The sequence below is a fragment of the Sarcophilus harrisii genome, chromosome 1 (assembly GCF_902635505.1).
Source record: "Sarcophilus harrisii chromosome 1, mSarHar1.11, whole genome shotgun sequence".
In the NCBI taxonomy this organism is placed as follows: Eukaryota; Metazoa; Chordata; class Mammalia; order Dasyuromorphia; family Dasyuridae; genus Sarcophilus; species Sarcophilus harrisii.
The window spans coordinates 477787890-477813126 of NC_045426.1; positions in this window are offsets into that span (position 1 = coordinate 477787890).

Here is a 25237-nt window from a genome sequence, read left to right on the forward strand (position 1 = left end):
CAGTTAGTGACAGAAATGAGACTTGAATACAATCTGGAAGACTCTTTTTTTGTCTATCCATTTTACCAGTAACTCCCAACATGTGGTTCAATAATTCAGGGACCCTTTTTAGAGGGTTTCTTGAAGCCAAAACTATTTTTGCAAAAATATTAAAACATTTGCAGGGTCAGCTAGAGTGTGCAATGGATAGAGTACTGGTCCTAGAGTTATGAGGACCCAAATTCAAATTTGACTTCATACACCTAAAACTTATTAGCTATGTGACTCTGGGGAAGTCACTTCATCCCAATTGCCTTACCAAAAAAACTCCCAAACAAAACACAAAAACAAAAAAGAAACCCCACAAAACATTATTTGTCTATTAAAATGCCCCCTTTTCCAATTTATAGATCTATGAGGCCTGATTTTCTTCACATACCTCAACCAAAACAACATATCACAACAGATTGAATGCAGAAGCAGATATGAGAATCCAGATGTCTTTTATTAAGCCAGACATTAGATTTGCAAAAATATGTAAAACAATGCCACTTTTCTCACTATATTTTGGAAATATAATTATTTTTCATTAAAAATGTTATTTACATTAACATGTAATGTGTTGCTATTTTAAATTAATATGGAAATGTTTTAAAATTGTTACCAATTTTCATTTCTAAAATATTAAATATCAATAGATATAACCTGCATAAATAAAAGCTCTTTAGGGTCTTCAATAATTTCTAAGAGTATAAGAAAGTAGTGAGACCAAAAAGTTTGAGAATGTCTGTTCTACATTGTTCTGCCACTCTAAATATAAAGTGATCTATCTATCTATCAATCACTCATTTTATCTGTTGTCTATCACTTTATCTGAATCTGTGAAGGTTTCCTGTTAGAGAAATTTTCCAATATAGATTGGCACTTATTCTGCAGTTAATAGTTATATATGCAGTTAATATAATATATATGTGTGTGTATATGTATATGTGTATGTATGTATATACACAAAAGTAGGAGTACATGTACATGTATATATATATATGTGTGTGTATTTATATACCTACATATATGTAATTGATAGTTATGTGCATGTATGAGTATTGTGTGCCTAATATATTACATGGTTTATTTACTGCAGAATAGGTACATATATGTGTATAATAAAATTATTATATATATAGATAAATAACAGAGATAAATGATGAGAGAAAGAAAAAAGGAAGGAAGGAAAGTGAAAGAAAGAAAAAATAAAAAGAGGAAAAGGGCAATTAGCAAAGTCTTGATAGAAAGACAGATAAGATAGATAGGATGGAATAACGTAATTAGCAAAGTCTAGATAAATAGGAGGTTAGAGGGGGTAATTAGCAAAGTCACTCTGGTTTACTACCAATGGACTGCAGGTATTCAGGCTTAACCCAGAAGGGTTTGGTATTTTGGGAGAGTTATTCAGCAAACTCTTTGTTTCTTGGCCTTCTATAGAATATGGAGTACTGTGTCAGTTTTAAAAGATAGGCAACTTTCATTCTTTCCTTGTATTCTCCTAAATGTTTAGCTTGACACTCTTTCTAGGAAGTACCATGAGAAAAGAATTTGCAGCTGTTCACATATGACATGTACTTATCCAGGTGAGCCTGAGATAGGATCTCTCAGACTTGGCTGCTTTCTGATTTATGCTTCTTTGTATGATCCAGTGGGTACCTGAACAGCTCCCCTAAGATGACCCTGAACAGTTGCCCTAAGATGGATGGCCCTAGCCTTAGTGTCCACCTCATGAGTTTGAGAGGCCTGGAGCTCCTGGGCTTAGTGTCACCCACTGTTACTGGGTGACAGCAGGACAATTTTTCTGAGATTACATTTTCCGTGAAAAAGGTGATCACCAATAAGAAGAGGAGCCCAACCCGTGGTCTCCTTGCTTGAAAATATGGATTTTGAAAAGTTTTTTTAGACAGTGCAGCATCAAGGCGAATGTGAAATATTGATTCAGTAATCTTACATTTGGTCATTTGGCCAATTAGAAGTAGGAAAGAACTTAAAAGGTCCTTATGTCCAAACTTTTCATTTTATGGATAAAGAACTTGAGGATGGGAAAATTTAAGGGACTTTCCCTTGGCAGCTCTATGTCAGAGGCAAGATTTGAATTAAGGTTTTCCTGGCTGCAAGCCCAACACTATATGTACTATGCCAGCCTCTTTTAAAGAGACTTTAATAGTTACAAGATTTTCTTCATATGTAAATCTTTGTCATTGCAAACTTTTGAGTCTTTTGAATTTTAAGTGTTTCTTTTGTGTGCGAAAGTAATTGTCATATTTTATATTATACATTGAATTTTTTTTAACTTTTACCTGTGAGAATACCCTAGACATGATCTACAGGGTGGGTATGTAAATAGCCAATCAAATTGAGGGAGGGGGAAATGAAACTTAGTTCTATTTTTAGGGGTCAGGCACATGCAGGACTGAACCCAACCTACATACCTAAATCCAGACCTAAGGATTTTTTTAGAGGGAGAGAGCAAGTTGCCAGGATATTTGGCCCTAGGAACGTTTTTGTATCGTTACACTTATATGGGTATGTATTTTATGTAGTGGTATTATTGATTGATGTTGGTTTTTTAATTGACTTTCTTTCTTTTGAAATTTTTGTTACAAGGGATCGCTTATAAATAAGAGAATAATATATTCAGAAATGAAAGTATTGGGAAAACAAAAGGATAACATGGTTTTTAAAGAATCATACAATCTCGAATGATAATGCACCATAAATACACTTCTGCGGATGAAAGAGCTATGGGACCTTGAATGGAGAAAACTGAGTTTGAATTCAGACCCTGATATTTACAAGCTGTGAGTCCATTTGGGTATTTTACCTCTCTAAACCTCGTCTTATTTATAATATGAAGATGTTAATTTAGAAAGATTGTGAGGAAACCCCTTTTTATAACTAAGAGGGAATACCTAAATAATAGAATTGACTTGGATTTATTCAATTTAACAAAGATTTATTGGACATTTCCTAATATGCAAGACACTGTGCTAGACTGGATTTTGCTAAATAACAATAATTTTTTTTAATAGTTCCTGCCTTCAAGGAGGTAACATTCCATAGGGATAGTGTGTTCATGCTGTTCCCTTACAGTTTTATACAATGTGAAAGCTTGAAGATTATTAAAAAGTGGAGATAACATATTTTCTAATCTTGCTAATAAAAAATCAACTAAAATAGTTATTAAATGAAAGGAAGTAAATAAACCATTTCCTATTGTCACAATGCTAACAAATGGAGTAGCACCTAGCAAGAATCTGATTAGGAAAACATTAAAGGCAATCCCAGTAATCCTAATGTTTATGTAGAATCTTGCATCTTCTGGCTCCCGTGGGCATTCTCCTGCAAACAATATTCCCTTAGCAAGGTTGTCTGTTCTGTTTGATACTGGCCCCGCATTGTTTCCTGGCCCTCCACAGTCTCTAACCAAGGCACCACATGGTGGCGCTCCGGTCGTGCCTATAGTACCACTGGCCAGAGTCCTTTTTCAGAGCTGAGTTTATTAGAATCCGCAGCAAGTATATTCAGGCTCTTCCGATCTGCCTTGGGTTCTAGGGGGAGGATTTCTTAATGTTTTTGTTGACTCTCTCCCTTTGTTTTTTCCTTTCTTTACCTCCTTGGTACCCGCGCCAGCAGCCAGCAGGATAGCTGCAGAGGACAATAATGGGAGGGCAAGTGAAGCAAAGATGCTCAGAGCCCCTCTTTTTGGATATAGGATTGGACTGGATTTGCCGAGAGGGAAGGAAAGGAAGGATCCTCCCCTCAAACCCCCCCCCCAAAAAAGATATGGTCTTTTGCGCAGTGTTTAATGAGCTCTCTCTTAGTGACCACAACAGAAATGAAATGCACAAAGGTGCATTTCTGGTTTAATTATTGGGGTTGGTTAGTGATGAAGCCACTTAAAATTTAAACCATGGGGAGGTTAACCTACTCTTTTCTAGAACATAATAACTGTACTTGCAAACCTTCCTGGGGGCCTCTGAGAGGCAGGGGAAATAGATAAGACTAAGAGACTGTCCATTTGGTAGGGATCATGACTTCCTCAAAGGGCCAGGGATTATATCAGTTTTCCAAAACCCCGGGACAGCTCCAGTGTTTTGGTTAATTTATGCAATTACTGCTCTAGGATGGAGTACCTGAAAGTAAGAAGGAAGTGCCTGTCTCTGTCCTTTCTATTATCCATTGCAGAAAATGGAGACAATAAAATGAGCCCGTTGGGCGATCTATTGATTGGCCTAAGTTGTTCACTAGTTGTGTTATGCTGAACAAGTCACCTAACATCTCTCTGCCTTCTTCTAGAAAATGGAATTAATAATAGCATCAATTACCCAAGGTGGTTGTGATAATGACATCGTATGATGAATGTAAGTATTCCAAAAACCTTATTATTTAATGCCAGCTATTATTATTACTAATGGAAGGGTCTTCTTCCAGGCTTGGATTTCTCAGAATATGGTTCTGACCCAATGCAAGAATGCAGGGACAAAGTCAAAGTTAGCAGGAGCCATGGAAGGGTAGGGGTGCCTGACTTTGATGGCAATACATGATTACTCTGGAGGAATCCATTTCTGCTCTCAGAGAAAAATACAATTCAGTGTTTCATACGTAGCAGGAGATTTGTTGAGTTCATACAAAGTAAGCTATTTCTGCTTAACTACAAAATGTTATGTTTTGTGTTTTGTTTTGTGTTCTATTCCCCTCAAATGGATAGCTTACAAAAGGTAGAATAACATTTCCATTGAGGATATAATTCAATTCAATAAGCATTTATTGAGTACCTACTATATACCAGGTCATGGGTGCCTAGTATATAGTAGATAATTAATAAATATTTGTCAAATGGTTGAATGATTGATTGATTCATGGAGCTTCCATTCTACTGGAGAATTGCAAAATGTGTACTCCAAGTAAAATGCAAAGTAATTTCAAGAGGGAAAAGATTGCTCATAGCATGGGGGTGGAAATCAGGGAAAATTCCATGTAGGAGGTAGCACTTGAGCTATGCTTTGAAGGAAGCAGGGGATTTTACATAAAGAGTGAAATTAAACTAGGAAGAATTTTTAAGAGTTTTCTACCAAAAAGAAAGCTGCCACATCTTGGCTTTCTCTGTGGCATTAGGGGACAGTGAAATGTTGTCAGATTCCATTGTTTGCCAAACAGATTGGGTTAAAACCTAGAACTGCTGAGGAAGAGGAGGAAAGAGTTATCATTCTGATACAAGTAGTATTTGTTCAAATGAAGATCAAGGGAGTCTATAAAGGTTAAGAGAGGTCTCAAAAGGACTACATGGGAGGAGGTGTGGAAAAGCTTGTGGGTGGGTTGAGAAGAAACTGTTAGTCATCCAGGCCAGAATTCCTTACTGCTTTACTGTTCCTGGTGGGTATATGTGAATGTGGAAGCTAGGTGAAGAGGATGAAGGAAAAATACAAAATATAAATATATACAGATTTAGGTCTTAATAGCCCCAGCCCCTTGAGTCCAGCCTTCTTATCACCACAGCTCTTGAGGTCACAGTTCTCTAAATACAGCTCATGGATCTTGCCACAGAAGATTTTGGTATTTTGGCCAATTTATATTGCACTAGTGTAAGATGGGGAGTGTGAAAGTGGGTTACTAATTTTTCTTTGTCCTTCCCATTGCCCATTAATAAAATAAAGATAATAAATTGTTTCTCCCCATTTGGGAATAAAATTGGTCATTGTAGCTTCTCCTTTCAAATAGGCTATGACTCAAGATGGAGCAAGAGGGAATATGTTTCCAATACCAGTGGGAAGTGTGCTATGCTTGGCTTCATAATGTTCCCCAGGGACTGGTTGCTGTGCTTTCAAGAAAACTTGCAGCAAGCCAGGGAATATGAGCGGTTGAGTACTGACTTATTTAGAGGCCTGTGGTTTTCCATGTTTTAAATATATGGAGCCTACCATTCTTGTCATTTTGATGGAACATAGCTATCCTGATAATCAACATATCCAAAATATTCCCATCCTTTCAGTCTTTGAGAATCATAACCAGCATTGTTCCTTACCATATATAGGCAACCATTTCTACTGATTCAATGCCTCTAGCATCTAAAGCCTTTGCTGTAATCACACAGTTGCTACCTTAGTTGAGACACTCATCACTTCTTTTCTAGATTACTACAACAGCCTCCTAAGTGCCTTTCCAGCCTCAGGTATTTTCCCAATTCAAGTATCTCTTATAGACTACCTCTAGAGTGATTTTCCTTAAACCCAGATCCAACCACATAATATCCTTGTTTAATTAGCTCTAGTTTCTCCCTATTGCCTCTAGGATCAAATAGTTTTAAAACCCTTCACAACCTGACCCCAAACTATCTTTCCAACCTCATTTGCCTTAACTCCCCCTCCTACACACATGACTTTCCATTCCCCATTTTTGTATTGGACATTCCCCTTACCTGAAACACAGTCCCTTCCTTACTTCCATGTTATAGATCCATTTTCTCTCTCTCTCTCTTTTTTTTTTATACAGCTCAAACATCAATTCCTGTACAAAGATTTTTCTGAGCTTTCCCAATTGCTAGGTTTTCCCCTCTTTAATTACCTTGTATATACCTTCTTTGAATTTATTTTCTGTGTATATACATGTGTGTTATCTTCCCCATTAGATAAATATAGATAGATAGATAGATAGAAAGATAGATAGATAGATAGATAGACAGACAGATAATATGTTAAGGGCCTGCTTTGTGTCAGGCACTGGGGAAATGTTATTGATATGAACACAGAAAACAATATGATCTCACATCTCTTGGAGCCTCTGTTCTAATAAGGGAAGGCAATAGTACAAAAAGAGGAAGTAAAAAGGATATAATCCATGGGCACAATGCAGCCAGTTTCATTCCTGGCATTATAATCTCCACATCTAGCAGAGTTCCTCGTACTTAGGAGGTACTTAATAATTGCTTATTCACTATTGACTTGTATCCTGTAGTTACCTTAACTAAACTGGAGAATCTAAAGGGGATTTTTTTTCTTAATATATTTAGGGGGTGTGTGTTTCTGGCACTTCCTATGATATAGACAGGAAGAATGAGTCCAAAATTACTTTATATATACTCTTCCTCTCTGGTAGCACTGATTGTTTAACATTATATTATAGTTATTTGTGTACCTGTCTTCCATCCTCTGTGGTAGACTGGAAATATGAGGCAGGAACAATATTTTATTTATCTCTTCACCATCTGCAAATACCTTGTATTTAGTAGGTAATCAAAATTTTTATATATTTACAATACACATAAGAAAGTATTTAACAAGGAATTATTTTATTTGCCCATCCAAGACCTTATAATGGAAGGATTTGGTTCAATGGTAGAATGCCCACTTAGTATGTGAGTGGTAGTAGGAATGATGCCTATACTCCCCAGTTTTGTTAAAAAGCATCAGAGCAGCTAGATGGTGCAGTGGATAGAGCACTGACCCTGGAATCAGGAGAAGCAATAGAGGTAGTGAAAAGAACATTGATTATAGAGTCAGAGAGATCTAATTTCAAATTCTACTTCAGACTCTTAGTTGCTGTGTGATGCCAGGCAAGTTTATCTGAACTTTTTGGGATCCAGTTTCCTTATGTGAAAAACAAGGGAAATAGATATAATAATCTATGGAATCTCTTCTATCTCTAAATCGGTGCTCTCACAAACAAAAATTATTCCTACTTTTTGAGTACATAATTGAATCAGTGATATAATTTGTCAAGATATATTCCATAGGTTAATGGGTAGAGCCAAGAATAGAGTTTAGATCTCAACTTCCAGTTCAAGTTTTGCTTTAGTACAATGCACTGTTTTTTTTTCTCCTTTCTTTCAAAGGTTTTTTTTTTTTTTTATTAAAGGTTTTTTTAATTTCCAAAACATATATTGGGATAATTTTCAGCATTCATGCTTGCAAAACCTTGTGTTCCAAATTTTTTTTCCTCCTACCCTGGCCCCTATATGGCAAGTGATACAATATGTTAAACATGTGCAATTTTTCTATTCATATTTCCACAACTATCATGCTGCACACAAGAAAAATAATATCAAAAAGAGAAAAATGAGAAAGAAAACAAAATGCAAGTAAACAACAACAGAAAGAATGAAAATATTATGTTGTGATCTACATTCAGTTCCCGTAGTCCTCACTCTGGGTGCAGATGGCTCTCTTCATTATTGGAATTGGTCTGAATCATCTCATTGTTGAAAAGAATTGATCATCGTATAATCTTGCTATTGTTGTATATAATGATCTGGTTCTTACTTCACTTAGCATCAGTTCATGCAAGTCTCTCTAGGCCTCTCTGAAATCATCCTGCTGATTGTATCTTATAGAATAATAACATTTCATAACATTCATATATCATAACTTGTTCAGCCATTATCTAAGTGATGGGTATCTACTTAGTTTCCAGTTTCTTGCCACTACAAAAAGGGCTGCCATAAACATTTTTACACATGTGGGTCACTTTCCCTCCTTTATGATTTCTTTGGGATATAAGCCCAGTAGAAACACAGCTGGATCAAAGGGAAAGGACAGTTTAATAGCTCTTTGGACATAGTTCCAAATTACTCTCTAGAATTGTCAAATCAGTTCACAACTCCTTCAGCAATGTTTTAGCGTCCTAATTTTTTCATAGCCCCTCCAACATTTGTCTATCTTTTCCTGTCATCTTAGCCAATCTGAGAGGTATGTAGTGGTACCTCAGAGTTGTCTTAACTTGCATTTCTTTGATCAATAGTGATTTACAGCATCTTTTCATATGACTAGAAATTGTTTCAATTTCTTTATCTGAAAATTGTCTATTTATATTTTTTGATATGAACAATTAAAGAATTGATCAATTGAAGAATGGCTTGAATTCTTATAAATTTGATTCAGTTCTCTATACATTTTAGAAATGAGGCCTTTCTCATAACTCTTGAATATAAAATTTTCCCCTAGTTTATTGTTTCCCTTTATTCCTTTATTGTATCCCTTTATTTATTTATTTCCTTTATTCTTGCATGCAATTATTTTATTTTAAAAAACTTTTTATCTTAATATAATCAGAATTATCCATTTTGTATTCAATAATGTACTCAAGTTCTTTTTTGGCCATAAATCCCTTTCTTCTCCACAGATCTGAGAAGTAAACTATCCTTTATTCTTCTAATTTACTTAGAATATCACTCTTTATATCTAAATCATAAATCCATTTTGACCTTATCTTGGTATAGGCTGTTAGGTGTGAGTCAATGCCTAATTTCTGCCATACTAAATTCCAATTTTCCTAGCAGGTTTTGTAAAATACTGAGTTCTTATCCCAAAAACTGAGATTTGGGGGTTTGTCAAACACTAGATTACTATAATTCTTGACTACTTTGTCCTTTGAACCTAACCTATCCCACTGACTCTTGTCTGCTTCTCAATGTTCCAAGTAGTTCTCTAAAACTATAAATTGCAAATGTTCTTCTGATTTTTATTGATAGAGGATGTTCCCATAAAATATCCATGAAATCCCAGTATGATATGATATAATCTGATATGACACAGTATATATATATATATATATATATATATATATATATATGCATACCTATCAATGTGCATTGATGTATTATATGCATATACCCATATGGCATGTATATACATATATACACATATCCATATATGTGTATGTGAAAAGACTAATATGGGGAAACCTATTATAACTTCTTTACTACTACTCTGAGGGTTTGTAAATGCTTCTACTAACACCAGCTATTAACTGAAATGTCTGTCCCTATCTGGAATCCTACACCTTAGATTCAAACTCATTCATTAAAGCCACAAACTAACTTTGTTCATCACTTGTTACCCTACCTAAGACTTTCCATATTGTTTGAAATTATTCTCCAATCATTCTCCAATGATTAATATTTTCTTCTGCCTTTTCTGCCTGTGATTACCTCTCTTCAGTACATTATAAGTCAATGGTTTAGATATTTTGCTTTCATTCATTCATCTATTTGCCAAGTGTTTATTACATACTTACTACCCTCCCAGGGCTTAGCTGAGCATTCTATGTACTTGTTCAGCTCAGTGAAATGTTGCATTTAAAGAGTGTGATATTTATAGAATGTTGTACGTTCACAAAGCACTTTCTTCAATACAATTATCATTATCCTCATTGTACAGATGAAAAAACTAAGGCTGAAAACAATTGAATGATTTGCCTATACTTTTATATTTATTAAGTGTTCTAACTGAAGCTCATAAGAGTCTTCATGTTTCAAAACTTTTTGTTACTGATTAAAATACATATATACACACAAATTGCTTATGTAGGTACAAAAGTACAAATGACATCTACTGTTTCTTGGGGTTATTTTGTAGTTCAACAGTATGTTAAAAATATGATTTTTGTCTGTTGACAGAAAGTTGATCTGTATACCAAATGATAGTTTTCCAGATTTTCCATGTTCATGCTCCATTAATTCCATGATGGTACAAACCTTGCCATTGGTCATTTTCCTGGAGCATCGGTCACTAAGAATTCATTTTTTCTATCTATGAATCAGGGATATGACTCCCTAAAAGTCTTCAAGCACATACTCACAGACTCTATGTAGCTTAGAGATGTCAACTCTACGGGAACATCAAGCAAATATTCAACTTTGAACAGTCTTTGAGAAGGGGCTACAGAAAAAAGATACAGATAGCTCTGGGCATCAGAAATGAGCATCCCTCCAAGTCATTATTAATCAGAGAAATGCAAACTAAGAAAACTCTGAGATACCACTACACACCTGTCAGCTTGGCTAGAATGACAGGGAGAGATAAAGAATGTTGGAGGGGATGTGGGAAAACAGGGACACTGATACATTGTTGATGGAATTGTGCATACATCCAGCCATTCTGGAGAGCGATTTGGAACTAAGCTCAAAAAGTTATCAAACTGTGCATATCCTTTGATCCAGCAGTGATACTACTGGGCTTATATCCCAAAGAGATTTTAAAGAAGGGAAAGGGACCTGTATGTGCCAGAATGTTTGTGGCAGCCCTTTTTGTAGTGGCTAGAAACTAGGAACTGAGTGGATGCCCATCAGTTGGAGAATGGCTGAATAAATTGTGGTATATGAATATTATGGAATATTATTGTTCTGTAAGAAATGACCAGCCGGATGATTTCAGAAAGGCTTGGAGAGACTTACATGAAGTGATGCTGAGTGAAATGAGCAGGACCAGAAGATCATTATATACTTCTACAACCATACTATATGATGATCAATTCTGATGGATATGGCCCTCTTCAACAATGAGATGAACCAAATCAGTTCCAATGGAGCAGTAATGAACTGAACCAGCTACACTCAGCGAAAGAACTCTGGGAGATGACTAAGAATCACGACATAGAATTCTCAATCCCTATATTTTTGTCCACCTGCATTTTTTATTTCCTTCACAGGCTAATTGTACACTATTTCAAAGTCTGATTCTTTTTGTACAGCAAAATAACTGTATGGACATGTATACATATATTGTATTTAACTTATACTTTAACATATTTAACATGTATTGGTCAACATGCTATCTGGGGGAAGGGGTGGGGGGAAAGAGAGGAAAAATTGGAACAAAAGGTTTGGCAATTGTCAATGCTGAAAAATTACCCATGTGTATATATTGTAAATAAAAAGCTATAAAAATAATAAAAAAGAAATGAGCATCCTTTGAAGGGTCATGGAGAATTTTATTTGATCTCATTCTTTTCTGTCATAAATATATAACACTTTCCTATGGTGCCTAAGGTTTTCTTGGCAGTGCCCTGCCTAACCAATATCTAATTCATCTTTAGCTCATTGGATGATAGATTTAAGTCAGGATTAGACTTAAGCAGTCACCTAATGCAAGTCCCTTCAGATAAGGACCTGATGACTCAGGAGATTAAAGGACTTGCTTAACACTATACAGGTAGTATGAGTAAGCCATCCTATAAGCTCTGAAGTTAGGAGGATGGCTAGCATATTTAGCATAAAATTCAGGCATTCTGTAGTAGGAGAAGATGACTTAAATTCCCTTTTAGTCTGTTGATTCCAGAAACAAATCAAGATGTCAACAAACAGGGTGTGGTAGGCAAACATAAATGAAGGGCCAATATAAATTTTGCTAGCTAATATAGTTTTTACAGCCAATGATTTTAAAAGCTATTTACAAAGTTGATTTTTTTAGTCACTATTGACCTGATCTACATTTGAAGTGGTGGTGTGGAGAAGAAAAAAAGATTTATTTTCTATTATTATCAGTCTTCTAAACAATGTCAGCCTCCCCATGCCCCCTACTTACCAGAAAAATTGCTTCCTTTGTCTGCATTTGTTTACAGCAGATGCCTTATTACAAGCCTGGGTTTTTAATTGTCCTTATCAACACTGCAAACCAAATGAAAGGAGGGGTGGGGGGGAGGATCGACAATAACAAACAGCATCTACTCTACAAATATTTAAAAACAGAACTAGAGGAAATGATAAATGCATTTTGAATTTCTCTCCTTTTAGTGGTGAGCCTGGAGGCTGGGCCCCTGTCTCCAGAGGTTAGCTCCCTGGAGCAGGGATAATTATGATTATTTGTGTTTATTATTTTCATAGTGTTGCAAAGGGCCTCTCTTCTTTTCTGGTAGATGATTTCTGTTCCAGCCCAACCATTCTTCCTGAAACAGATTTTACACTGTTCTGAAGAGATTTAGGATCCCCTCCTCCTTCCTCCTAAGATTCTCTATGTTGACTATCAGGGGCTGGCTTGACAGTAGTGAAATCTCAGACAGAAGGAGAATCATTTCTATAAACTGTACTCTGATTCTAAAATGATAATTCTTTTTATCTACATATGCATAAATTTTTTTTTTGTGTGTGTGTGTTATATCAGAAGCAGATGTCTCTCTCTCTCTCTCTCTCTTTTTTTTTTTAACCAATAGTAAAGAGGCTAAAACCAAATGCTCTTCTTTTACCTTCTCCTATCTCCTAAAAAAAGTTCCAAATTTTTGACCATCTTAATTGAAGCCAATACTCTGATTTTCCTTTAAACCTAGCTTCATTAAGAACTACTGGGGCCCTGGTACAATTTTGCTATTCTTATGCTAAAGAGTTAAAGACTTCTGGCCTGGGCAGGATCCACAATCACTAAAAGGAAGTGTTTTTTGTTTTTTTTTTTCCCAGCCACTTAATCCCTAACTCAGAAAACCAAGCTAATTATGAATGAACCCTACTCATTTCACCTTTGTCACTTCCACAGCCACATTTTGAACACCACCACAATGCACTATCTGCGCTGGGAGAGGCAGACAGACACTGAATATCTTGGCACCTTCTGGTTCCTAGAAGCAAACAATGTTCTTTGCTGACTGCTGGCTGGAATATGAGACATTGGTATTAAAGATTAACTCAGCATTTCAATCCAGAAAATATCATAGGCTACCAGGACCAGGCTACAGAGTGACAGCAAATGATTGAAGACAAGGGGCTCCAGTGAATAGGGTGTTAGGGTATGATGGAGGGCCTGGCAGACACAGAAGGAAGGTCATGAGGGCTCTCTGTTGGAGGTCAGAAGAACTGTGTTTTAAAAACAAAAACAAAACAAACAAACAACCCCCCCCCCAAAAAAAAAAAAAAACTGCACAGAATATGTGAGTGAGTAAAGACAAGAGGGAGACCAACTTAAGTTTCAAAAAGTGGATGTTGTCAAAGACCAGGTTCAATGTCTTACAGAGTAAGGAAACAACCATCAAGGTAGGAGCCAGAATTAGTTTTAAATTAGTGGCCAGATAATTGTGGGCTGGGATATGCCCCATGCTCAAATCTCTGCTAGCTGCAAATCTTGCCTCCTAGTCTGATTTTAGACAACTGGATCCAGAACAAAGGGCAAGAATAAAGAAAACACATTCTGGGAAAAGATGCAGAGAAGTACAGTAAGGCTACTTCATCTGTGCCTGAAAATAGAGGGAAGAGAAGAGAAAGGGTTTCATCACTTAAAGGGTTTCATCACTATCATCAAAATGATGAAACCCTTTCTCCTCTTTTCCCTCTATTTTCAGGCACAGAAGAAACAAATTGGTTTGGGTCTTTATGTTATAAGACCAAAGGAATACCATTATAGGTTAGAGTTTTCTGTGGGTGTTTGGATGCATGCATGTGGGTGATTGTCTTTTTCAAATGGTCTTGAAAAGATAACATTTTAAAACTAAACCATGTTAGAGATTATTGGTTCCAAAAGATGAATTTCAGAAATGGGGAACTTTATTTGAACTCAAGTCCTCCTGACTCCAGAGTCAGTGCTCTATCAACTGCACCATTTAGCTGCCCTCCCCTCCTCCCCTTTTTTTTTTAATATGTAAAATGAGGGTGTGGGACCAGGTGATTACTAATTCCAGCTCTAGTTCTATAATCTTATGACATACTTTCTTCTGGTTTTTAACCAATAATTCCACTTACAGTGGCTGACATTTATATAGTACTTTAAGATTTGCAGAGTGCTTTAAATACATTAGCTTGCCCATTTCTACACTAACAGAAAAATGTTTGGGCAATTTTCTCCCCTTTCATGGCATTAATGCATTTTACTTATGTTAGTAATCAAAGCCAGTCATCCACCACAGTGGGGCAGTATTTTTACTGCAGTAAAAGAGAATCCTGCTAAATAAAATGTATAACAAATGACATTCATTTGAGGGCATGATGTTGGATTAGTGTTAAGACTAAAGACTACAATTTATAAAAGCTAATCACAATTTAGTCATTCTTTGTAACTTATTGTCTTACCTGCCTTAATTGGAAAGAAGGGAAACTGGGTTCTCCTTAACAATCAACTGGTTCTACAAGGACAATTTTATTCATACAATTGCAAATCACTAAAATGTCCACCATCTATATGTCCATAGGAAATCTTATGTACAAATAGAAGACCACCGAAAAATTATGGTTTCAAGTTAGAGGACCTGATATACAAATGTGTGTGTTTAATTACTACTTTCTTTTCATATCACAGCACTTGAGTGTTCATATTTATATGTGTATGTATACACATATACATATATATATATAGAGAAATACACTTTCTTAATGAGAACATCTATGTGATATGTATGTATATCTGTATACTATTAAACAACACTAGGTGAGACTTTAGAGATGATCTAATTGGCAATCCTATTTACTCTTTATCTAATTAGTAATAAAACTGAGTAGTCCAAAAAGATTAAGTAATTTGCTTGGCTAAGGTCACATAGCTAATGCCCAAGTTTTGGTTATTTTTCTTGGCCGTGCATTACACTCTCCAAATAGAGACATTTTGCTGGAGTCTGTCTTTATATATTCTGTTTTCTATATTGCTCCTTTGTAACATGTTCCTCTGCTATTTTCCCTTTTTGCTTCTCCTAGCATTTGTCTCTTAAAACTGCATGATGATCTGTGAGGGACTGGCAATTTTCTTTGCCCCCAAGCTGTGAAGTAAACTGAGTCTGTGTCTATTAAAAAAAAAAAGGGCAGAGTTCATTATGGCAATTCATTTTTCCAGCCATATTAATGGCCATTGTGACCATAATCAGATAAACTCTGTGGAAATACTAATTGGTCATTAACCTACATAACCAGATCAACCACACTGTGTAGTATGGTTACTTAGGTTTTATAGACAGTGCCTGATTCTCTATAAATAATTACATTGAATTGATTACACAGGAAGATGTGTTCTGCTGGCAGGATTTGCATCTGATCTAAACAGTTAGCAGTAATTCCAGTTTATTCTGATTGTTCATATCAATAAATATGCAGTTACAAATTCATAGCCATACATTCCCCCTATCTCTCATTCCACATGAATAAGCTGCTGGTATTGTTTAAATAGACCCCAAGACTTAGAAACCCCAATTCTCTCTTATCTTCTTTGGCTTTATATTTCAACATATAGGCCATGTTGTAATAGAGAGGGCAGGGTTGTTAAGAAATTATTATGCAATTAAGTTGTGCTTGTGACTTTCATGGCACAGATTCTAAAGTATATTGTGAATGCCTGAAAAATTTAATAAGTGAGAAAGTCTAGGAGAACACTGGTCAAGTAGAGTATTTCCCAAGCTCAAATTTGAAACTACAGAAATGAAACAGGGCCAGAAATGGAAATAAAAGGACAGATTCAACTGGAACAATAGCAGAAAGATTACAGATCAGAAATTATTTAAGGCAACTCAGATGAATTCATTTAGTGTTAGTTGTCTTCCCTAAAAGACTGTCTTTGAATATCATATTCAGAGTAACCATTATCCTCTCCAAATCAATATGGAGATTAAAGAGCTGCTCAGCAAGCATATTACTCTGTTTACTTTTGTGTACAATCTATGATGTGTTCTCCAGAATTGTCACCTAAAAAATATCGCTCAGTAAAATGCACTCATTAAGCACTTACTATGTGCAAAGCAATGTACACAGTATACCAGAAAGGCAAGACACAACCTAACTTCAAAGTCTTGACTTTCTGTACATATCCAGCAATTAGTATGGATCTACCTCAGAGATATTATAGATTCTGTGCGATATCATCTAGCTATAATCACTAAATGAGTATGGCCTCAGTCAAACTGAGACTAGGAAAGACTTTAACTTTTAAAGGTCAAAGTTTCTCACTGTCTCCAGAGCCATCTCCAGTCTTATTGATCAATATCCGATTACTAGATGATCTTGCACAGACTCTCTCATTTAAATCCAATTCATTTTCTTTGTCTTTTTTTTAATTACAGCTTTTTATTTACAAGTTATATGCATGGGTAATTTTACAGCATTGATAATTGCCAAACCTTTTGTTACAATTTTTCTCCTCCTTCCCCTCCCCCTCTCCCCCAGATGGCAGGTTGACCAATACTTGTTAAATATGTTAAAGTATAAATTAAATACAATATTAGTATACATGTCCAAACAGTTATTTTGCTGTACAAATGAATCAGACTTTGAAATAGTGTACAATTAGTCTGTGAAGGAAATAAAAAATGCAGGCAGACAAAAATAGAGGGATTGGGAACTTTATGTAGTGGTTCATAGTCATCTCCCAGAGTTCTTTCACTGGGTGTAGCTGGTTCAATTCATTACTGCTCCATTGGAACTGATTTGGTTCATCTCATTGTTGAAGAGGGCCATCTCCATCAGAATTGATCATCATATAGTATTGTTATTGAAGTGTATAATGATTTCCTGGTCCTGCTCATTTCACTCAGCATCAGTTCATGTAAGTCTCTCCAGGTCTTTCTGAAATCATCCTGTTGGTCATTTCTTACAGAATAATAATATTCCATAATATTCATATACCACAATTTATTCAGCCATTCTCCAAGTGATGGGCATCCACTCAGTTTCCAGTTTCTGGCCACTACAAAGAGGGCTACCACAAACATTCTTGCAAAAGGTCTCTTTCCCTTCTTTAAAATCTCTTTGGGATATAAGCCCAGTAGTAACACTGCTGGGTCAAAGGATATGCACAGTTTGATAATTTTTTGAGCATAGTTCCAAATCGCTCTCCAGAATGGCTGGATGTATTCACAGTTCCACCAACAATGTACCGGTGTCCCAGTTTTCCCACATCCCCTCCAACATTCCTTATCTCTCCCTGTCATTCTAGCCAAGCTGACAGGTGTGTAGTGGTATCTCAGAGTTGTCTTAATTTGCATTTCTCTGATTAATAATTACTTGGAGCATCTTTTCATATGGCTAGAAATAGTTTCAATTTCTTTGTCTGAGAATTGTCTGTTTATATCCTTTGACCATTTATCAATTGGAAAATGGCTTGATTTCTTATAAATTCGAGTCAATTCTCTATATATTTTGGAAATGAGGCCTTTATCAGAACCTTTGACTGTAAAAATATTTTCCCAGTTTATTGCTTCCCTTCTAATCTTGTCTGCATTAGTTTTGTTTGTACAAAAACTTTTCAATTTGATATAATCAAAATTTTCTATTTTGTGATCAATAATGATCTCTAGTTCTTCTTTGGTCATAAATTCCTTCCTGTTCCACAGGTTTGAGAGGTAAACTATCCTATGTTCCTTTAATTTGTTTATAATCTCATTCTTTATACCTACATCAGGAACCCATTTTTGACCTTATCTTGGTGTACGGTGTTAAGTGTGGGTCAATGCCTAGTTTCTGCCATACTATTTTCCAATTTTCCCAGCAATTTTTGTCAAACAGTGAGTTCTTATCCCAAAAGCTGGGGTCTTTGGGTTTGTCAAACACTAGATTATTAAAGTTATTGACTGTTTTGTCCTTTGAACCTAACCTATTCTAACATTAAAGGAGATTTAAAAAGGCTTCTCATGAAGGATGATGTTTTAGCTAGAATCTGAAGTAAGCCAGGGAAACTAGGAAGCAGAGATGAGGAGGAAGAAAGTTTCGGACATGAGGGATAGTCATTGAAAATACCCAGATCCTGGAAATGGAGTATCTTGTGTAATGAATAATAAGAAGGCAAATATTAATTGATTGCAGAGTACATGGTCAGGGAATGAGGGTGGGGAAGAGGGGCAGAGACTGAGTAAGATTTAAGATCTTACAGCACTTCTAAAGATAGGAGGGAAGACAGATTATGAATGCCAAACAGAAGATTTTGTATTTTATTTTGAATTGTATATTTATTATAAGTATTGTATATTTATTAATATAATAGTTACTGGAGTTTATTGAATGGTTAAATGGCATAGTCAAATATGAGCTTTAGGGAGATTAATTTAATATCTAAATGGAGGAAGTACTGGAGTAAGAAGAGACGAATCAAGATGATCAACCAGGAGGCAATAGTCTGGGCATAAGGTAATGAGAAGTTGCACGAGGATGGCAACAAGTTCCGAAGAGAAATGTAACAAAAGTAAAATTGATAGTATTTGAAAACAGATTGATATTGGGAGTGACTAAGGAATCCAGGAAGGCATTTTGATTGTGATCCTGGGCATATGGGAAGATGGTGAGATCCTAAATGATTTTTGGGAAGGTTGGAAGAGGATAGGGTTTAGAAAGGAAGACTATAAGTTCAGTTTTGGACATGCTGAGTATCATTTATGAAGTACCAGTCATGTTCCAGGCAATGTACAAGGCCCTAAAATCCCCAACTGTTCTCAAAAGTAAAGAAAGATAAAATTTATTCCATTGTTCATGATCTGTTTTGACATTTGACATTGCTGCTCAATTTAGGTTTAAAATGTAAAATGTTTTTGTTTTCTCTTCATTAATATGACTGTATATTAAGCATATCATCAGCAGCAACTCACATTTACATAGCATCTACTATGTGCCAGGCACTATGCTAGGCACTTCACAATTACAATCTCATTTCATTCTCACAATAACCCTAAGAGATAGGTGCTATTATTATGTCCATTTTATAAATTATGAAGCTGAGTCACAAAGTCTGTAAGTGTGTTTGAGGCTGAATTTGAACGCAAGTCATCCTGACACGAGCTCTGGCACTCTATCCAATGTACCATTTAACTATCTATACCTAATAAGTGTCTTTGTTTCTTTATATTGAGATAGATATTTCAATAACATAATAAATTCATTCTATCAATGAATAAGATCAATATCTGTATGATTCTAGGCAAGTCATTTACCTTCTGCCTGACTCAGTTTTTTCATCTGTAAAATGGGGATGATAATAATAATAGCATCTACCTGTCAGAGTTCTTCTGAAGATAAATGTGCTAATTATTTTTAAAGAGATTTACAAATCTTAAAATACTATATAAATCCTAGCTAATTTTGCCATCTTGATGTTCTTATTAGCCATTAAACTTGCACCCTCTCTCTTTAATCACTTAGTTCTGAGAACACCCCCTTCCCCAATAGATAGTCTCTGCTGTCTATTGTTTGTGCTATTGCTGTGGTATGGGTGTTTGAAAGGCAAATAATCTCTTCAGTTCTAATTTTTTTTTCTAAAAATGTTTCAAATACCTCCTCATTATTGAATCTCCATATTTTTTCATTTATGTTAACCATAAACCAATTCACATTGGTAAATCATCCTGAGACTGCTTTCTGAGCTTCCTTGTTTTTCAGAACAGATTATTCCATTCCATCCTACCTTTTCTGGTGCATGTGGAATAGGCTTGTGTTACTCAAATTTCCTTTCTTTTGTTTTTGAAAATCTTCCTGATCACCAACAGAACTTATTATTAAATTGCATTATACTTTCAGATTGGCTAAGATGACAGGAAAAGATAATGATGAATGTTGGAGATGATGCTGGAAAACTGGGACACTGATACATTGTTGGTGGAGTTGTGAACGGATCCAACCATTCTGGAGAGCAATTTGGAACTATGCTCAAAAAGTTCTCAAACTGTGCATACCCATTGATCAAGCAGTATTAATACTGAACACTAATAAAAGAGATATTAAAGAAGGGAAAGGAACCTGTATGGGCAAAAATGTTTGGGGCAGCCCTTTTCATAGTGGCTAGAAACTGGAAATTGAATGGATGCCCATCAATTGGAGAATGGCTGGGTAAATTGTGGTATATGAATGTTATGGAATATTATTGTTCTGTAAGAAATGACCTACAGGGGCCAAGAGAATTATATACTTCAACAACAATACTATATGATGACCAATTCTGATGGACTTGGCCATCCTCAGCAATGAGATCAACCAAATCATTTCCAATGGAGCAGTAATGAACTGAACCAGCTATGCCCAGCAAAAGAGCTCTGGGAAATGACTAAAAACCATTACATTGAATTCCCAATCCCTATATTTTTGCCCACCTGCATTTTGGATTTCCTTCACAGGCTAAATGTACAATATTTCAGAGTCCGATTCTTTTTGTACAGTAAAATAATGGTTTGGTCATGTATACTTACTGTGTATCTAATTTATATTTTAATATATTTAACATCTACTGGTCATCCTGCCATCTGGGGGAGGGGGTGGGGGGAAAGAGGGGAAAAATTGGAACAAGAGGTTTGGCAATTGTCAATGCTGTAAAGTTACCCATACATATAACCTGTAAATAAAAAGTTATTAAATAAAAAAAAAATTAAAAAGAAAAAAGAAATGACCTGCAGGATGAATACAGAGAGGCCTGGAGAGACTTACATGCACTGATGCTAAGTGAAATGAGCAGAACCAGGAGATCATTATACACTTCAACAACAATACTATATGAGGATCAATTCTGATGGAAGCGGGTATCTTCAGCAATGAGAAGATCCAATTCAGTTCCAATTGATCAGTAATGAACAGAACCAGCTCCACCCAGAGAAAGAACACTGGGAAATGAATGTGGACTGCTTGCAATTTTGTTTTTCTTCCCAGGTTGTTTTTACTTTTCTAAATCCGATTTTTCTTGTGCAGCAAGAAAACTGTATAAGTATGCACACATATATTGCATTTAAGATATACTTTAACATATTTAACATGTATGAGACTGCCTGTCCTCTAGGGGAGGGGGTGGAGGGAAGGAAGGGAAAAGTTGGAACAGAAGTGATTGCAAGGGACAAAGTTGAAAAATTACCCATGCATATGTTCTGTCAATAAAAAGCTATAATATGCTCTTTGGTTATTTCAATCTGTCTGTCTCCCTTTCTGTCTCTATCTCTTTCTGTCTCTCTCTCTCTGTCTTCTCTTTCTGTCTGTCTGTCTCTGTCTCTTTCTATCTGCCGGTTTCTCTCTCTTCCTTCTTCTTCTTTTTCATCTTCTTCTTCTTCCTTTGTTCTTTTCTTCTTTTCTTCCTTCCTTCCCTCCTTCCTCCCTCCACCCAGTCTTCATCCCTTCTTTTGTTCTTTTCCATTTTAATAGATTTTCTTGTTATACTTTTAAAGTTTCAAATTGCTCTACAACTTTTGGAACAATCTGTTTTTTGTTTTTACGTTGTCTATATTTCCTTCTTTTCCTCCCCAGAAATCCACCCCTTAAGTAAAAATGTCTAACAAAAAAAGAAAAGAGAAAGGGTGAAGGGGATCAGCAAAAGTGACTAATGCAGCTACATGGTGAAGTGGTTATAGTTTAAGACTACATTGTATTCAAGAACACCTGGTTTCATATTGGGCCTTAAACACTAATTGTGTCCCCCTAAGTAAGTCACTTAAACTCTATATTGATTTCATCCTTTGTAAAATGGTGATAATAATATCTACCTCTTAGGGTTGTTGTGAGAATCAAATGAGATAGTTTATGTATAGCACTTTATAGATCTGTAAGTACTATATAAATGCTAACTAATATTACTCTATTGAAAAAAATATGATGTTGTATGCAATTGTCTCACTGATGAACACCTCTCATTGCTTTAAAGTATTCTGTGTCTAACATGATAAAACTAGTAAGTCTTAGAGATGGACTCAAACTCAAATCTTCCTATTTATAGTCTATAGTCTCTTTTAGCTATAGCCTGCTGTCTTGAAATAAAACATTTACTGAATACCTACTGTGGGTGAGATACTTCAATGAGGGCTCCATAATAAAGTGCTTTGTAAACTACAAAAGACTCTATGAATGCCAATAGATAACAGAGGAATTACTCTATTGCTTTCTTTTTTAGCTGTAGAAGCAAAATGTCCTTAGGGTAATGGTACCATTTATTATCATACAGCTATGAAAGTAATTTCTATTCCTCTGTTTTTAAAAACAATAATAGCAGCAACAAAACTTTTGGAGTTTCTCCACAAGATTATTTGACCCATAATACTACAGGAATATTCACATTTGAATGGCCTTTTGAATTATCAGTAATATCTCTGGTTGCCATTAAGTGATCAATTAAAAAAAGTTTAAAAAGAAAATATGCCTTATTGTTTCGATCTTGGCCTTAATGTCTCTTGCATAACATAGAAAGATAGATATTAACTTTGATTTACAATCTTTTGGCCAGTAATAAAAGGTAAATGGAAGCAGTTTAGAGTATTGGTTAGATGAAAGTTTAAAATCAAGGAAATTTGGGTTCCTGGCTATGATTCATATTGTCTGTGTGACCTTGGATAAATCATCTCAATTCTCAGTACACCAACCCCAGTAGTTCTGATAGGCGGTAGATTATAGTTAAGTAATAGATCTCCAACAATGGAAGATGTTTCCATACAAGAAACTCTACATTTATGAAATTTCAGGTCTGTAGTTTCACTTTTTATCTCAGAAAAAAAAGAGGAAATTAACTAAATTCATTATAGTAAATATGGAAAACATTTCTTAACAAAATGAAAATTCTTATAACCACTTTGCAACTTTACTCAATTTTCAGCTCAGACAATACTCAAGGACATTGGCCTCTATTCCCTAGTCTTTGATACATTTAAATCTAATTCTTTAGTTCTTCAATTTACTGAGTACCCATTATATGCAAGTCACTATGCCAGCTTCTGGGTAAAGACAAAAACAAAATAGCCCATAGGACTTGCCTTTATTATTTAATCAGATTCATTGTCAATATTTAAAAATCTATGACTTCATCTATGTGGGAACATTTGGCACTTTCCCTCTTGCTATAGTTGAAAATATCTGTTAGTTCCTATAATTAAAAAAAATCAAACCGTATGATGAGACTCTTTGATCATTTTTCTGGCAGTTGGAGATGGAGTGCCAGACTTGGAGTCAGGAAAACTCTACATTGTAAGTTCAAATCTGGCTTCAAACACTAACTTTGTGAACTTGGAGAATTCACTTTACCCTATTTATCTTAGTTTTTTAATCTGAAAAATGATCTGGAGAAGAAAATAACAAGCAATTTCAGTATCTTCACTAAGACAATCTTAAATGGGATGGGGAAGAGTCACACATAATTGAAAAGACTAAACAATAACCAGTTCATTCTTCAACATTCTTTCTATATTATGGTAGAACATGGGAGAGCTAATGTTCTGCTGGTCTCCACTTGGAGCCTTCATGAACCCCAGAAATGTTGTGATTAATTTTCTTTTTTTCATGGTTCATTTTGTTTTTATTATTAAAAACAACAAAGAACATGAACAAGTACAGGTATTTTAAGTAATGAGAAATACAAGATAAATCAGAACCATGGTGAGTTACTAAACCTCTTTTCTGTATATGAACAACAAAATTTCCAAAGTGGAATATCATCAAATGCGAAACATATTATACTGTACATATGAAATACACACTGAGATCTGCTGATTATTTCTGAATCTTTTATACATATAATTTGAAAAATAAAACTGCATTTAGAGTTTAATTTTACTTCTCATATGCCCTTTCCTGCTACAATAGGATGAAATGAAATGGTTTTAATAAAGTTTACAAATGAGGAGAAATAAGTTAAAATGAAATTCTGGCCAAAAAAAAAAAAAAAAAAAAAAAAGAATTTCTTGTCTTTTATTCTCTCCCGAAGCCCATTAAAAACAAACAAAATACAGTTTTGTAGGCCATCTCTAGGCTCAGTAATAGAAAACTTTGCTATCCAAGTCTTTTTTAACTATGTAATTCTCTAGTCTTGAGTGCATAATCCAGAAACTGTTTCAGTTCAAGAACCAATAGTGTTTTCATTTTGTTTGATTAAATTTAAAATGTCACATGTATATATTTAAAAACCAACACTAAAAAAGTTACTTTCTGCAGCAAAAAGGGCAAAGTTCAAGTTTTTGTTATCTGATCATAATACAATATTTCAATCTATCATTATGTAAAACATGTCAGGCTTATATGAAATGTATATTCAATAATATCATAATTTTGTGAAGGATATGTCTTCTAGAGTAAAGTCATTCCTATTTTTTCTTATTTGCTTACAACAATAAGGAATGTGTCTATTTTTTGCCTGGTTTTGTTGCTGATATTGCTTTGATAACTTCTGAATGGTGTCAACCAAGTCTTCTGATAAAGACAAAAAGGCACTTGGATAGATACAATATCTTTCTCCTCAGATGTTTAGTTGAGTTCTGCTACATACAACTAATTGACTTCACTCACAACAGCAGGTGGGATATTCTTTGTGGTCATTCTTGTCCAATTTTCTGGTACCTTGGACACTTCTGCTGAATTGTGGGACTCAAGTCACAAAGAGCATATATAGCTGTTAACGGAATACTCCAGGGTACATCTTCATTTAAATAAATATACAAAATGTGATTGATTTCCTAACAATTATAGTTGTCCAATAATTAAAGGAATGGCCTGAGATGTCCATAATACTGGAAATCTTCAAACAGAAGTGAGGATGTCAGAGACACTGTAAAATATTCATTTTTGAATATAGGTTGTATGGCCTTTGAGGTCTTCTAAACTCTG